The sequence below is a fragment of the Panthera uncia genome, chromosome B4 (assembly GCF_023721935.1).
Source record: "Panthera uncia isolate 11264 chromosome B4, Puncia_PCG_1.0, whole genome shotgun sequence".
Lineage (NCBI taxonomy): Eukaryota > Metazoa > Chordata > Mammalia > Carnivora > Felidae > Panthera > Panthera uncia.
Window position 1 is genome coordinate 105,936,919 of NC_064809.1, and position 16,629 is coordinate 105,953,547.

The window sequence follows — 16,629 nt, forward strand, 5'->3', positions numbered from 1 at the left end:
AGAATTGTACATTGTGTTTTCTAAATATATGATATATCACAGAAATAATTAAGAAATGAATAGTGTATTTTTTTAATATGTCTACTTGTAACCTTTAAGTTTAAATCCAGTCAATCTTTGGTTCTGTGCTGTTCACAAATTTATTTTGAGCAATTAGCAAGTACTTGACTAATAGCTATTGTTCACTATATGTGTGTTGAATGGGAATGACTAATCTCTACACACACACACACACACACACACACACACAAACCTTATATTTGTTTTTATTCAAGAAGTAGTAGACAAATATTCATGCAATTCAGCAAATATTCATGTCTTTCCTACACTCTCAATTCCCCCAACTTCTAGTGAGGGGTATATTTTTCTGTGCCATTGATATTGATGTTCGCCATGACCTGCTTTGATGAGTGGGAGTTATGAGGAAAGCATAACTTTGGAATGTGCTTGTCTTTTTAGGCATGGTGTCTTGCCTTCCACCATCACGATGAGAAGGATATGCTCTAGTTAACTTGCTGTTCCCTTAAGAATAAGGGAGTCACATGAGATTGAACTAGGGCCGCTATGGATCAAATATGATCTAATCCACAGATTAAGATAGAAATGATTCTTTTTGTAAGCCACTTAGATTTGTTGGCTAATTGTAGACAGCAAAAGGTAACAGACACACTAGATAAATTTTAAAAAGAGATGAAATTCTTGAAAGACACAACATTGACAGATTTAAGTTTTGTCAAGTAATTAGCAATAAAATAAAAGGAATCTAATTTAAGTTGAAATATAAATAGCTGCTCAAATCCATTTTTTTCTTCAAAGTAACTTGGATGAGAATAAAATATAAATTGAAATATTGGAAAATTTGAGTGGAAGACTTCTTTATTTTAAACTCTGATTATGAGCCTTTTGCCACATAAATCCTTTCATGTGTCTGGGCATGAAACAATAAGGACCATAGCAATTATGAGCTATAACTGACAATTTCTCTGAACATTTTACGGGCTAGCTTTAAACTGAACATTTTCCACTAGCTGTACAGAAAGGGTTTTATAATCCTTTTCTGTGATGACCCCTACTTTTCAAAGCTGAAATATAAAGTACTCTTAACCAATTATCAGCTATACCTAATGTTCAAGTTTAGCTTTTTAGTCATAAAGAAAAAGAGCCATTTAAGTTCCAGAGGTAGTGAGTATATCATCACTAAGAGCATATAATTTAAGTCATGCAGATACTACAATTTAAATGCAAAGTATACCTGTTAAGACTATTCCTGGTTAAAGTTAAAGAATTCTCTAAATTCCTAGGCTTAAGAGAGTGAGATTAGAAAAATCTACTTTACCACAATATAAGCTTGATGCTACCACAGTATAAGCTTGATGACAGAATTTACCTCCTTTATTACTAGAGTCAGCATCCCCTTCTTACTGGGTGGTGGTCCTATGTTAGGTTCCAAACAGTACTCACACAGAAAGAGGGATTCTATGGAAGCCTCATAAATATTATGGCCTGTTGCCCTAGCTATAGTCCATCCTGCTAGGAACAATCTTCTCACCCAAGCCAGGCTGGTTCTCACTCTGAAAAATGTGAATTGAAATCCAGGGTTAGATAATTAGATCTACTGTGATACACCTGGAAGTAGAGTGATATAGATATGAACATCTTGAATGGTTCTGTGAATGCTAAAGTCGGAAAGTGAGACAATGCACAGAAAAGCACATCAAGCCAACATAGCAGATATACACAGATTGAAGATGCAGTTTCCTGTCTGGTTTCCTGGCTTTTTACTCCTTTGACAAGAGGCCTATGTACACATATATCTTTTCATGAAATGGAGGAAAGACTCAGATACTAGGGTGCCTGTTCGCCTATCAAACTCACCTGTGACCAAATGAGATATTTCTCATCAAACCTGACATTGGAAATGTCAACAGCAGGCTGCTAGGACACGTCTCTGTATATTCCAATTCTTATTTCTCTTTTTTCCTTTTAGCTGAACTTCTCTGTACCAAATCCAAACTTTCTCAGCTAAATGTACAGAGGAGATTGTATATATATTGATGGTTATAACTGTGTTGGTAGAGATGCTAAACTCCTAACACCCAATAGGACAGTCTCTGGAGATAGGGCTTATCAGAAAGTAATTAAGGAGATAGGGCCTACAAGAAGGTCAAGGGCAGGGCACTGATCCCACAGGATTAGTGTCCTTATAAAAAAATACCAGAGAGCTCTCTCTCTCTCTCTCTCTTCATGCAGAGACAGAAGAAAAGCCATGTGATGACACAAGCAAGAAGCCAACCCTCTATGAGTTGGGAAGAGAGCTCTCTCACCAGAAACCAAATTTGCCATCACCTTGATCATGGACTTTCTAACCTCCTGGATTGTGCAAAAATAAATTTCTGTTATTTAAGCCATCCACCCTATGGTAGTATGCTATGGCAACTCAATCTAATACAAATATTTACTAAAAATCCATGCTTGAAGGGGACCTATTTGTACCTGAGAGTCCTCAAATTTATAGTGATGCTAATAACAGAGCAACATGTAAGCTGCCATAGCTTATGAAACATTTCCACTGATATATATATCTTTCATTAAAAAAAAGGAAAACACACACACACACACACACACACACACACACACTACTTCCATGGCATGCTTAAAGGATGACATTTTTCTTGAACAACATCAATTTAAATTTAACATATTACTACCAGAATTATGTATGCCTTTCTGACCTGGGAGATATTGCCATGCAGGAAGAGAGGGAAACTTGTAAACAACAGCTAATAAAAAAATGAGTACTCTACTAGAGGTATGTATAACTTCTATGGGAGAACAGAAGAGCAATTAATCAGAAGTAAAGGAGAATTTATATTTAGAAGTTTTTTTTTCAAGTCTATTTATTCTGAGAGAGAGAGAGAGACAAACAGACATCAAGAGCACAGGGCAGGGGTAGAAAGAGGGGGAGAGAATCCTAAGCAGGTTCTACACTGACACCACAGAGCCTGTTGCAGGCCTCCACAGGGAGCTCAACCTCACAAATTGTGAGATCATGACTTGAGCCGAAATCAAATGTCCAACATCTAACCAACTGAGCTACCCAGGTGCCCCTAGAGGGTTTGTTTTTTTTTTTAGCTTAACTTCTCTCTCCTGAAAAATAGGACTTGATGACATTTAAAGTCCTTTGCTGTTATGAGATTTAAAAATATATATATTGTATCAGTATTAATTTGTTAGAGGGAGGAGCCAAAGACAAATCTAGATAATTCAATAAAAAACAGACGTTTGAAAATCTGGGTAGAAGCAAATATAAGCAAGAAGCAAAAGAAGAAGTAGCAAGTGTCATTATCAGAAAATTTAATTACTAATCATACTGTTATAGCAGATTATATGTATTGCTAAGCCCAGACCATGAAGGCAGCAGGAACTAGTGTGAAGAGGGTGAAGAAATCAAAAAGATCATAGACTAGGGATATCATTGGGATAGCAAATAATTTATGTAGCTTGCTCCCATGGTGGCCTATTCCAAGATGTGAGCCATGTTGACTTCTCTTCTGTGACCTCTAACCCTGACGATAGTAACTGACCCATTAATACATATTCAATAAATTCCAGTGACAAGACTAATGAGGATAATAAAGTTCAATTATGAGGTTTGTTGAAGAGAGAGGGAGCCACTAAGATACACTGAGTATCCAGGTAAGACCATGAAGGAAAAATGTAAATAAAAAAGATCCTGCATGTACTTAAGACTTTTTACATAATGTTTAAAGTACATGCAGGTCTTGCTCCATATGATGCCCTAGAAATCAGTTTCATTTCATCTTTCATGTATAGTCACTGTAGGTCATATGAGTGAAGGTTCTTCAACTTCAGCAAGTGAAATATTTCATTTACCAAAAAGCTATATGCAGTGAAAATTCTGATAGCTTTCTCTAATTGAAACTACATTGCTGGTTATACCCTCAAGTACAGGTCTTATATCTACTCATTCTATGATTCTAAGAATCATGACACTATTATTAAAATAGAGACAAAATATTCTTCAGGTCAGGAAAAAAATTGGTGTCTGTGACCAAGGGGATTATGTATTACATTTCATCACAGAGTTATCACTCTTGTGATATACTGTACAGCACTAAAAGCTATTGTTCCCATGAATTACAAGCCCAAATACCTTCACTCTGAGGATTCATTTTATCAGGGATCTCAGTATATTATACATTACCACTATAATGTGTAACATATTTTCAGTGACATATCTTTATGGAATGCTATAGGCGAAAGTAGAGTAATTATCATTATAGGAAAGTTTTACCAGAGATTTTATGCTTTAATTCCTATGTTTAAAGTTATTTAAGTTGTCTCTGTAACAAGAATGTTAAAAATATTCATAGGTGGTATTGTAAAATCAGTCCTTAGGGATTTTAAGTTATTATCAATTTTAAGAGGTCTTTTATGAGAGAAAAAAAATTCATTGATAAGACAGTAAAAATTTTCAATGTGTGATCTTCATTTTACATTGCTTCATCTTTTGCCAAGTGGCTGTTTTGCAGGAGAGCAAAATGAAGAAAGAAAAATATTAAAGACTCAATTTTGCTACACTAAAGTAAAACATAAGTAATTGCAGAAACAGAAATTTGTTTAAGTGCAAAAATTTTGCTAAATTATCTGTCAGGCCATAAAACATGTAAATGGGGTATACATATTTTAAACATAAGAAATAGATCTCTATAACTTACATGGCCATCTACCTCTAGCTCCTGAGTAAATTCTGGCCTGGCTAGCCATTAGTAGATAATTTGAAGTGACCCGAGAGATAGTACATTCAACACAGACTTGTTTTTTCAGGCTAAGAACCTAGTTACTTTATGCAAATTGGTAGGAGACCATTATCATGCAGCCCTGGTAATCAGTGTTTAAATTGTTGATAGCCTTGACAGTTGTGGCCAGAGTATAATTGACATGGGCCCTGGGGCAAAAAATAAATAAATAAAATAAATTGGGTTGTGCCCAAAACTAAACAACATAATTACCAACAATTAGACATTAATTACAAGATAGCAGATTCTCAAACCCTTCTGAATTTGGCCAAAGTTAGACCTAATTACATTTTAATGTTGTGAAAACATCTATGTTCGTGAAATAATCAGGTATTCAGAGGGCTCTTCTTGTAGATTTTGTGTTTTGTAAGGAATTATTTCAGGAAATTAAATGTGTTTATATTTGCGGATGATCTAATCACAGAAAAATTAGTGAGGTGGGATTTGTGCTGATCTGGTTGTAATTTATCTACTTTACCTATTTTATTTGATCACTTACTAAAATACTGATAAACAAAGATATGAAAATTTTAGAAGTATATAAAACAAAGTATTTTGACAATTATGGTAAGGAGGAGGACCAGGAAGAGATTCTGAAGGCAAAAACATAGCTTCACTAATTACTTTCCACCAAAATGAAGAAACCCTGTCCAATATTAGAACCCATAGGAGCATAGCCATAACACATTCCCAGCCACAGCCTTGATAATAAGTTTGTACTATCAGATGGGACATGAAAAAAATATTTATATGAAAAACATTTTAGCACATTAAACGTTTCATTAAAATTATTAATGAAAAAAAATCCACAGCATCCTTTTGGGACAAGAGACCTCATTTCTGATCAGAATGTAAATAAAGAGTATTATCAAATTTTAACAGCTTAGCAATATACGAATAAACATTTCTTTATTCTATTTCTTGTGATCTGAAAACTTGAGGCTGTGATCTACAAGTTTTCCTACCAGTCAGTTAAGGAACAATCTACCTACTTTATTAGGTGTATATTCTAACTACTTGTGACTGACAGGTTATTCTGTGCAGAAAAATACAGGTAAAATGAACATCCATACTTGCTTGTTCTGTCTTATTTTTCACTTCAGTGCATATTAATTTGTTCAACTGGCTAGGGGTTGTATATTTTATTCTTCGAGTGAAATGATACATATATATTTTTTATATTAGTTTTCTTGATTTCTACATCTCACATTCAGTCTTCTGGATTGATAATTAGAAGTCTGTCTATGTATCTATCTATCTATTTATCTATCTATCTACTTTGAAGCTATTTTTAAAGTATTTTAAGTAGAATGTTATTTTTTTTTAAGTTTACTTATTTTGAGAGACAGAGAGAGAAAGGAGAGAGAGAGAGAAACAGAGAGAGAGACAATGAGTGAGGGAGGGACAGAGACATAGTGGACAGAGGATCCAAAGGGGACTCTGTGCTGACAGCAGAGAGCCCAATGTGGGGCTTGAACTCACAAACTGTGAGATCATGACCTGAGCTGAAATCACACGCTTAACCAACTGAACCACGCAGGTGCCCCAGTAGAATGTTATTTTATGACCTCTGCTTATGTTCTCTTGTGCCATTTAAATCTCTCATAGAATCTGCAAGTTATCCAACCCTATGTCCTTTCTAAGTCCTCATTCAAGACAATGTAGCACTGGGTATTTCTGAGCATTTCCTATTTCCTAAAAACTTCCCTTCTCATAAATTCTATGATGTTATTTTATTAAATGGTTAAAAATTTGGTGGCTTCTGAGTAGTTTTCAGAACAGTTTAAAAGACATTATCATTGAGATTCAAGGCTTTTAAATTTGACAGCCATCCACCTGACTGGACATTTTCTTTGTAGATTCTAAACTTTATTCAAGATTATAATAAGCACTTTTATATCCATTTGCCTTTAATCTTTTTGTTTCCACATCTTGAAATATCTTAGTTATCTTAAACTTGACCTACTCTGTAATATTATAAACTCTTGCCTACTACATACAACAGAAAGACTAAACCATTGACCCATCTAAACAATAGTAGATGGATTTTTTCTTATCTGTATAATGCCTAGCAAAAAAGGCTTAGCATATTGGAAATTATGAAATGTATTTGCATGATTTTTATTTATTTTTGTTCATCTTGAAGTTCACATGTGTCTTGGACCTAGAAAAAGTTTGGTCTAAATGAAGTGTCTGAGATTGGGTGAGGTGAGGGTAGAAAAGAAGCCGGAGAGCAGAAATATATAAATGGCAAAAATTTTATACTACAACTTTTCCTTTTACTTAGGATAGTCCCCCCCCCCTCCTCCTAACCAGCATATTCCTGGACCAAGTATAAGCCTGGAAGGGACACCAGAAATATTTATAGAAGAAAACTCGGCTTTCCTCCTTCCAAGTTGGAGAAATTGCTAAAGCATGGTGAATTACTAGAGAATGGGAAACATGAAGATCATATTGAGTAAAAGTTTTCATATTTAAGCTCTTAAACCACCAGTATAATTACTTTTGATTACACCAAAATTAGTGATTTAGGGAGATTATAATATATAGGATTATCGTATATAGGTAGGGTACCTGTTATTTGGACAGCGTAGAAGCACAGAAAAATAAAACGCTTTCCTTAATACACCATTGGAGAGACAAAATTAAAGCTCAATCTCAAGTCTCTGGATTTCAGAGCTTTGTTTCAAAGATAACATTTACTGGGTTCCAGTGAGAGCAAACAAAGGAGAGAGAGATATTTGAAGGCCCAAAACAAAAGAATATAAACAACGACAACAAAATCCATTTTGAACCTTTTCACATGGAACTACCAATTTTGAAGAGTATAATAAAGTGAATGACTAATGAATGTGTCCAATTTTAAAAGACTTCTGGCAAACACTCCATTTTTTGATAATTAAAAATTATATTCTTACCATAATTGCTTGAAACAAATTGTATATGCAAATCAGCATCTCTATAACCGGTTAAAATCAGCAGACTGACCACTTGCATTCCCAGAGAGAAGGGCATGGAGCTAATTGACCCTGCCAGAGATTAAGTTTACCTACTGTGTTTCAATTTGGAGGGCAATTATATGTCTATGTAAGTTTTCACATGCCAATTATTGCATTTCAAAAAATCTGCATGGTACTAATATCTCTGCAACTGAAGAGGAAGAAGAGAGAGTGTTCTCCAAACAATGCAATTAGAACAGTATAGGCAATTAACTTTGCTATTTAGTATAACGTTGAGAGCACTAAAGACTGAAGTAATAAATATTCACAAACACTTCATCATTATACAGAATCGCAGAACAGCCACACATTTTTAATACACAATGCAGGCAGTCATATTATTAAACTTAATGGCATCTGAGAAATGATGAAATGCTCACAGCCTTAAGCTTGTAATGAGATAAGCTTGTAGCCTGATCAGCTTGCATACAAATCATCTCATCTGAATAAAATTAATGTTTGATTTTTATATCTCTCCTCAAGCACTGCTGAGCCCCCCTTTTTGTTTTGTGAACAATTATAGACAGGAAAATAAAATTTTTTCAATGATATGATAGTATCAGTGGGAGGGTCTACAACACATGACATTTTAGCTTCTCATTTCTAGTGCTGAATGTAATATTTCTTATATATTTTAAAAATAAAGAATGGATGCTGGATGCTAAATACAATGTGAGAAATCTTTTAAAGATTTTACGTTAACATAAAAATGTTTATATTTTAAGTGCATTTTCACATTCAAAATAATAGTAGCATGCTAGCATTTAATGTTGAAAGGATTGACTTTCACAGCTTTAATTGAATTTTCTTCTGAAAATTTGACCCCTCCTCAAATTCTTATTGTAACATTATAATACTAAAGGAGATAAATGTATCTTAGATATGTCCTTTTAACATCAGTACGACTAGGAAAATTATACGTGACTAAAGTATACATTCAATATTTTGAGCTCCAATGTAAATCATTTCCTTAAACGCTTTTTGAAGTGAATTAATTGTTACAGATTTTACTTAAAACGGATTTCAAGTATCTCACATAGGTCATCGCCCTCTTCCCTGAACATCTTATTTGATGTCTAGTAACATTTAGCATGACATAGCTGTGAAAGAGTAAAAAGCACACAATCTTGATTTCCATTTCCAACCTGTATTGGGAACGAAAACTACAAAGAAACTATCTCAAGGAGAAACTCTTTGTAGGGTGATATCTTAGACTATAATTCTTGAACAGAGCTCTCATTATATTGCGTTCCCTCAATGAGTGATTCGCAATTTAGAACACCAGTATCAAATTTTATCTCCAAAAATAAAATTATGAAGGACAACCATGGTTCTCATTAAACTGGCTATTAAGCCACCCGTAAAATAAAGAGAGTAATTAGGAAAATATTTCATAAATAAGCTAAGTTAAAGACTCACACTCTCTTTCTTGAATCACCCTAACTTACTAATAGCTATTCATCCTTATGTATCCACGTCAATAGCTCCTAAGTGACATCACTGAGGATTGTGTTTGAACCTAAACTACATACAATAAAAACTTGCAATAATACATGCTCAATAATTGCTCATTATTATTCAAGGAGAAGTATCCCTGCACTTTAACTTCCTCTTGTTCTTCTGTATGCCCATCAAGAGTCAATTCTGTTACTTCTCACACATGTTTTTGCAAGTTGAACTTTTCCTTTAACTCAAAAATCATAAAATGTGGGAAGAATCTGCACTCAGATTCCAAGTGCTATTACGTTTTCCTTCTTCCAAGAAACCAACCCCAGAAATCATAGATAATGCATTAGAGGTATAGCTTATATGGGAAATTGTGTCAGAGGTTCCCAAGACAACCCTCAGGTTCAATAATTCTCTAGAAGAACTCACAGGACTCTTAAAACTATTATACTCATAGTTATGGTTTATTACAGAGAAATGATGCATTTTAAAATCAACAAAGCGGAGAAAGGTGAATGCGGTGAAGTCCAGGAGAAACTAGACAGAAACTTCAGGTGTCCCCTCCCAGTGAAGTCACATGGGGGCACACTTAATTCTGCTACAATGATATTTAACAACCCATGCAAAATGCTTCGAATCAAGGAAGTTCACTTTAGTGTTGGTATCCCAAAATTTTATTGGATGTCAGTAAAACAATCATATAGTGCCAACAGGAATAACTACTACAACTGAGATTCCAGCCTTCCTTAGAGCAAAAATAGTCACTCACCATACATAACATTATTAGCTTAAACTTCTGTGGTAGAACTGATACAGCATGGCCCAAGACTTCAGGCATAAAAAAACCCAAACAGGTGTTTACCTTAAGTACAGAGTGGCTGAAAGCCTCAGGCATATAAAAATATTCTTACCACATACCGTATTCCAAGGGTTCAAAGTTATCTAACAAAAAGTCAATCAAAGACTGGTACTGAAGATAAAATTTTCTTTGAAATGTACAGAGTTTGAACAACACAAGTCTGTTGAGTTAACCCTTTCCTGCCCTTCCATATAAAGTGGAATATAAATCAATGGACCAAAACACACAGAAAAAATATTGGCACTAGATGAATACACTGGTGAATGTACACATCCACATATTTTATTAAAATAAAATCTAAAGTTACAGGATTATAAGTTTTTAATAATAACCTGTTTTAAATTACTTTTCTGATTAACCAACCAATTTCTATAATTTGAGTGCCTCATTCAATACCAGGCATAACTGATAGTTGTAGTTTATATTCTGGTTAATGTTTTTATGCCCTAGTTCCTTAAATGAGGTCTCGCCTTGTTCTTGCCACTAAGGCTATTCTATAACCTTGTTTTCCTGCGTAGAAATTCTGGGCTCAGAATTTCCCAGCTCTGTCCCGTGTCTAGCCTTATCCAAACTGCTTTCCTAAGCTCACACTTATCACTGGGTTCACAATCAAGTGCTGCAATCCTGCTAACACACTGATGTCCTGCTTGAATTTTCAGAGACCCAGTGGGCCTGACCCACAACTCTCACTTCAGCTTCTGGATCTCCTGCCGTGTCAAATGGGGCTTTCTTTCAATTTCCTGTAGTTCTCTCTGGAGCATTTGCCCTACAATGGTGAGTAAGCTTATTCTGTTTCTAGGTCTCTACATGGATTCTTCTGTGGCATGGAGATCTCACAGAGCTACTCTACTTAGAAAGAAATACATCTCTTATTCACACAACATGCACTTAGCAAGTATTTAGGGCTTTAGTTAGTGGCCATTAAATACCAGGCACTGTGGGCACCTGGGTGGCTCAGTCGTTTAAGCACCCAACTTTGGCTCAGGTCATGATTCCCAGTTCATGGGTTTAAGCCCTGCATCGAGCTCTGTGCTGACAGCTCGGAGCCTAGAGCTTGCTTTGGATTCTGTGTCTCCCTCTCTCTCTGCCCCTCCACCACTCACATTCTGTGTCTCTCTCTTAAAAATAAATAAACATTAAAAAATTAAATACCAGGCACTGTTCTAGTAACTAAAATATGTAGTCAAATGATTCACACACACACACACACACACTGATCCCGGTCTTTTCCTTAATAAACAAGCAAAAAAGATCAGTATGTAGAACTGACTTTTAAATTAGCCGCTCGTTATCATTCTTCTTTCCTTTCATAGTCTCCCATGGATCTTTCAGTGATTTGTTAGTGCATCTAATCTAGGTCAGCTCACTTTTCAATCCTGCTGAAGATAATGTATCCTGAGCCTCATAGTGCATACTGTTACATTTGCCACTCCACAGATTCTAATCTGCACTACTAATTGTAAAACTAATATTCTTTTCCCCCTGCATGCCCCTAAAGGTGGTGAAGAATGCCATAGGGTCATAGGTGCTCTGACATTAAAAACAAAGAATAAAAAAACATATTTGCCTCTCTCAGTACAAACAGCTGTAAATCCAACAAGTACATGACCTTTAGTTTCCCTCCTTCTGGAGGGAATGTGTTGAATTCACTGATGTTCAGACAACTGGGAAAAAAGTCTATCATCAAATTAGTATATCATTACACGGTGGACAAATATAACAAAATAAAATATCGAATACAGTGTCTATGAGATAAATCATGGAAATATAACTCTAAAAAGCAGAAAGCATACATACTATTGAATTCTCTAAGGCAGCCTCAGTTTAGATTCCATTTCACATGCTCAGTGTCAAGTCATAAGAGTAGGTATCTATAAAATTGTTGCTAAAGACTCAAAACACTGTATGTGCTCTGTTCTCATTGTGAGCGTTCTCCTTTTTTTCTGAGCATAGACTTGGTAGTAAAGAAGAGATTCTGATGTCGGAAACAACATCATCTTAGTGATGTGAAGACATTTAGTGATGTGAAAACATTTTAGTGATGTGAAAAATATTATCAAAGCATGTTGAAAAGAAAAGGTAAGTTATTGGAATCACATTTATACAAAATATGTTACATTTGCCACCAGAAAGCAGTACCTATTTGATATAGACTATTTCTTGAGTAAATTCCAAACTCCATCATCGCAAATAGTAACTGACAAAATGATCTATTTGTTCTGACAATATATTTGAATTTAATTACAATTTTAACCATAGCTAGAACTAGGAAAAATAAACAAGTGAATTTAGACAACATTTTCTGTAAGAAACTCGCTTTTGTGGTGAGCTTAGCTTATCTAGCACTTCATCTGTGTCACTTGTTCATTTTTTTTTTTTTTTTTTTCCACAATACTGTGTTGAGTGCTTATCCTGTGTCTGGGCCTTTTCTGGATACTGAGGACACTGTGCTGAATCAGATGGATAAAACAACTGTCTCATGGAGCTGATATTCCAGTGGAAAAAGAATCAACTAGTAAAAATTCGTGCTGTGTTATGTTGTGAAGGAAATACATTGGGATGACATGACAAAGAGTAATGTGGAAGTACTAATATAAATTTAGAGGTCAAAGAAGTCTCTAGTAAGGGGTGATATTTAAGCAAAGATCCAAATAAAAGAAGATAATCCTAGGATGGGCATTATGGGAAGATGGATAAACTGTTGCCAAAGGGGACAAGAGCTTAGAGAATTTGGGGGACAAGAAGTGCAATGTGGCTGCAGGGCACTGAGTATGTAGCAGAGAAGCACAGAAGGTGAAACTGGCAAGTTAGTTCAGGGCCAGATCACAGAACCTTGGAGACAGAAGTAATAATTTTGTATCTAAGTGTAATGGGTAGCCACTGGATGGTTTAGTGGCATGTGTGTGGAAAATGGACGGTAAGGGGTTACATTGACCTGTTAGGCAGCCACAGCAGGGATATAGGTGGGAGACGATGTTATCATGCAATAGAAGATGTAGTCATGGAAATTAGTACAACATGGATACATTTATAATACAGTTTAAGTACTGAAAGCAAGACATGACAGTGGCAGTATATGCATACAAAGGAAAAGGAATAATCGAAGTATTGACAATGCTTAGAGTTGAGGCTTTAATATATGGAGAGATGATAGCATGATTTCCCGATATAAAAAAACAGAAAGGAACTGGTTGAATGGATGTGTGTGTTTTTCAGATAGATTCACTATGATAATATTAGTAGACAGCCAACTGGAAATGTCAACTTGGTAAAAAAAAAAGTGTTTACATATATATTATTGTTATATAATACAAAATTATATTATATATAATAATTATATATAACAATATATATATCCATGAATTATCCCAAACTTGGAAACAGACAAAAGAGATGACTTTGTGCTCCTTTACAAGACTTTCTATTAACTAGGCCACTTCTCATCTCTACTATAGGGGTACAGGCTAAATTATAGATGTATTACTGTTGAGTATATATAATTTCTGTCTGGTGGAATAGAAAAAAAGGTTATAGTTTCCTGCCCTATGAGACATTAACCACTTTTGGTTCTAACTCAGAAATATTATCCTAACATTCTTTTATTAAAAAAAAAATATATATATATATACATACATACACACACACACACATATATATATACATTTGCATTTATATATATATATACACATTTGTATTTATTAATTGCATTTGTTAATTGTATATATATATATACACAATTTAATAAAGGAATATATATATATGCATGTACATGTATTTAAACACATTTCTAGAGCTATTTTTACACATGCTCTTGGACCAGTTTTAACATCCTGTCATTAATTAGTGAGTTAAATAGAATCTTTGGTATGTGTTTATTTTATATTTATATGAAGTTATTGAATTTATCTTTCAGAAAATTATAATGTGATAAATGCAACAGTTAAAACCATATATCTGGGAGTCACTGGCGTGTAGATGATAGCAATGAAATGGGTGAGACTATTTAAAGAGATAATGCAGAAAAATCTGTGTGAATGGCTCTGACTCCAGAGTGCAGAGGAAATATGTATCAATTTCATTACATGCTCAGGAAATCTCTCTAAGGTTTTGATATCTTCATTTTTATATTAAGTAAATTATGGTTCAGAAAGCTTGAGTAGCTCTCCCAGAGTTTCACAACTAAAAAATGTTAGAAAATGTGGCCCTGGTCATTCTGACCCAAAATTGTGTGTATGTGTATTTTTTTTTCCACAAGAGCAAGATAATTCTCCAGATGAAAATAGCTTAATTTTTTTTATAGAGTTAATGGGCAATTTAGGCAATCTTCCTTCTCTTTATTCCCATCCCCCTCCTGATGTGTGTGATTGCTGTAATTTAGGCCCTGGATACTGCAAAACTACCTCTTAACCTATACTATCTTACCCAAAGGAGTTACTTCAAAATTGGTAAGTATAGATCATGTAGGACATGCAAATACTATCACAGTAAGAACCATTTTAGTATAGGCGAATATAAAAAGGAAGCTTAAATATATGGCACGATTTTAACAAGTATAACTGTAAATTTTTTAACTGAAATAGGATTCATGAACTAAGTAGATGATTAAATTTCCCTATTTTTAACTTATGACTTTCTATTGTATAATTATATGAATATGCATAATGACCATTGGTTAATCCAGAATCTAAAATTATAATCAATTATATCCATATGAAATTTAAAACATTTAGCTCACAATGAGATTAAAGACAATGCATAAAGAATATACTACATAATGCAAATTAACTAGCTCACAATGAGATTAAACATTTAGCTCACAATGAGATTAAAGACAATGCATAAAGAATATACTACATAATGCAAATTAACTAAATTGCCATTATTGATTTCTTATTCGCCACACTTTTTAATATGTATGTTTTTGTTATGCAGGTCAACAAATATAGATTTAAAAAGCTTATGAAAATGATAAATCCACTTATACAACTTCAAAAATTCAGTGATAAAGAATATTAAGAAATTAGAAAAAAAAAATTGAAGGGGCATCAACAGTTATGGGTGATTGAAATAATAATGACTATATCATATTGCCCAAATGAAAGTTTATAATATGATACCAATTTCATTGACAATGATACATTTGTGGTAGACACTAGATCTTTAATGTTACATATATATCTTTCTGATAAACCACAACTGCTTGAGGGCAGGGATTAAAATGATATTCAACTGTGTATTTCCAGAGCACCTGGTGACTCCCCCATACATAAACATTAGCATATCCATTTAGTGTCTATGTCTTACACATCATGACCCCCATCTTTCAAATCTTATTAGAACCCTGAAAATATAAAATTTGTAGCAGGATAAAATTAGAATTTTGACCATTTTTACCTGTTAGAGAAGTCTCCTAATTGAGTTTTGAAATAATTCTCTTTCTTTTAAAGCTTATTTTGAGAGCCAGTGTGCCAGTGGGAGAGGGGCAAAGAGAGAGAGAGAGAAAGAAAGAGAGAGAGAGAGAGAGAGAGAGAGAGAATCGCGAGCAGGCTCTGTGCTGTGGGTGCAGAGCCCAATGCGGGGCTCCATGTCACGAACAGTGAGAGCATGACCTGAACCAAAATCAAGAGGCAGACACTCAACAGACTGAGTCACCCAGGCACCCCTGAAACAATTCTTTATTAGAAAAATAAACCAAGTTAATGTTGGAGTTTGGCTGCTTTAAACTATGAATAAAATATTGAAATGCAATTGTTAACAGTTTTTAAAAGTAAATGTTCATAACGATAAAGAAGTAAAATAGAAAAAAAAATATATATATATAACTTTATCTCTTAGTACAAATATTTTATTTTGAAAGAATCAACAGCATAGAACCAGATGCCGAAGGTCTGCATACTTCATGCCCATTTAAGAGAACTATAAACAATTACATAAAATACGAAAAATAAAAATTAGAAAATTTGATGAAAATAATGAATGCAGTAGGTAAACTGTGTCATTAAAGAATATTAAATATTGAAAATTTGTTACAATCATTCACAAAAATATAATTGAGGCTTATAAGGCCTTTAACGTAAGATGCTAGGTCAAAGAACATTCACAGACAGCCAATCATGTATGAGATAAATATTAGGAACTGGGAAAGTAATTATTGTCAAATATTAATTCAATTTGCATAGAGGCTAAATTATTTGTTTAAATGGTTTTCTCACTTTCCTCAAAATTGTCTGCCTTACATCTCTATTTATGGGATATTCTAGATTTCCCACAAATGTGGAAACCAAACTTCCTATCTTGTCTTTAAGTACTAGGTTTTCAATCCCCAGGTTAAATATTTTATAGCTACCTTAAATGGCTTGATGTCTGCCATCCACCCACAGAGATTTTGATTCAGTAAGGCTGAGATAGACCCTAGAAATCTGCATTTCAATAAGCATCTCCAGCAAATTTGATTCAGATACTGTATAGAGCCCTCTGTTAATAAAATCTCTACAATCAGTGTCTG

General features: G+C 34.2%; 1 protein-coding gene across 2 annotated transcripts in view; it reads right to left on the minus strand.

Annotated features, from left to right (window-relative positions):
* The window catches only part of MGAT4C (MGAT4 family member C), a 221,652-nt gene that overhangs the window by 126,251 nt on the left and 78,772 nt on the right, over window positions 1-16,629 (minus strand). For both annotated transcript variants that reach the window (XM_049626036.1, XM_049626035.1), the window contains exon 2: window positions 1,388-1,571. The gene's annotated coding sequence lies outside the window, so the exon portion shown is untranslated. The remainder of the gene's footprint in view (window positions 1-1,387; window positions 1,572-16,629) is intronic.